We start from the raw sequence: 1,648 nt of genomic DNA, 5'->3' as shown, positions 1-1,648 counted from the left end.
TTCTACAAACAGCCTGCTGCATTGGGGAAGTCATCATCCCACTACCCTGAAGAAGGGTATCCCAATTGGACAGTACCTCAGAGCAAAAAGGAACTGTTCCACGACTGAAGAGTTTGAAAAAGAGTGTAAGTTACTATACGACAGGTTCCTTTCCAGAGGGTACCCCAAAAAAAACGCTACACCTAGCGTACAATCGGGCAAAAAAGAGCAATAGAATTACCCTACTCTCAAGTAATATACAACAAACAGAAAATAATAAAGTAGTACGTTGCATAGGAAATTTTGATGGGCAACATGACAGGATACGCCAAATACTGAGACGCCATTGGCACATACTACTCGCGGATGAGGAATTGAAAGAGATCATTTCCCCAAACCCAGCCATCACATATAGGAGAGGACAGAACATTAAAGACAAGTTAGTGCATAGTCACTTCACATATGCTGACAAACAATCCAAACCCACCTGGCTGAGTAATCAGGGGTCCTACCCGTGTGGCGATTGTATATTCTGCAAAAAGATGACACCAAAAAAGGAATTTGTGAATCCTGTAGATAATAAAAAATATCAGATTAAAGAATACATAAACTGCAAATCCATGGGAGTAGTATATGCCATCCAGTGTGGTTGCCCCAAAATATACGTGGGCAAAACGACACAAGAACTGAGGAGGCGTATTTCTAAACACCTCAGCACTATAAATACAATAGGTGATACACCTCTCTCAAGACATATACAAACCATACATAAAGGAAATACCCAGACCCTAAAAGTATGGGGTATTCAAAAATTGAAGCTTGGCCCGAGAATGGGCAATCTGGATAAAAGACTACAACAAGAGGAAACCAGATGGATATACCGTCTTGGTAGCCTGGCTCCACATGGGCTAAACGAAGGCTTCACATTTGCATCATTCCTCTGAAAGAGATTCCTGAAACAAAATAATAAATTATAACAGATCTATGGGAAATAGTCTATCAAACTGAATAATAAAACTAAGCAATATATGGGCGGTATACCAGCTTAGAAATCCAGCCAAATCAGAAAAACAGCTACAAACCCAGTAACATCCCTATATGCCAATTGTGTTATAACATTGTGAGTCAACATCTAAAGGAAGTTGTAACCCTCCCCCCGCCCCCCCCCCCCCCCACGGGTAGAGGAAAGCATAAGCAAATAAAATAAATTTAATAAATAAAATAAATAAATAAAATAATATACATTAATAACAACACGAATGTCAGAAGAAACCAAAATTACATGATAGGGTACCCAACTAATACTTACCCATGTAATATAGGAGGGCGATAGGCATCCTTGATGGATGACACTAGGACAATCTGTAAAATAGACAAAAGCATATGGGGACAGTGCTGGGAAGTAAAATAGTCCAGCCATCATATGGTAGTGCAATTTAAAAACCTCAGAGAGCAAAACAGTAAAATAAGTTATAAATATTAATATCACATTTATATGCGCAATAAGGACCACAGCCACCAAACTGGCTAGTTCCACAGACATATAAGGCAGGGTAGATAAAGGGTGAAATCTGTCCTAATACCGAGTAACAATAGCAGAACCGTATCTGACACCAGAGGCCTAAGCATAAGAGCACTGGTGACCTAGACATCCGGAAAAAAGACTACC

General features: G+C 39.7%; 1 long non-coding RNA gene across 1 annotated transcript; it reads right to left on the bottom strand.

Annotated features, from left to right (window-relative positions):
* Nucleotides 1–464: 464 nt before the first annotated feature.
* LOC120977988 lies at nt 465–1,345 on the bottom strand. The gene is made up of 3 exons (XR_005774025.1): nt 1,289–1,345; nt 861–932; nt 465–549 (listed from the first exon to the last, which is right to left on the bottom strand). It is a non-coding gene; the product is annotated as an uncharacterized LOC120977988 (long non-coding RNA).
* Nucleotides 1,346–1,648: the final 303 nt, after the last annotated feature.

Source organism: Bufo bufo, chromosome 8 (assembly GCF_905171765.1).
Source record: "Bufo bufo chromosome 8, aBufBuf1.1, whole genome shotgun sequence".
In the NCBI taxonomy this organism is placed as follows: Eukaryota; Metazoa; Chordata; class Amphibia; order Anura; family Bufonidae; genus Bufo; species Bufo bufo.
This window is presented reverse-complemented; position numbering and strand designations above follow the sequence as displayed.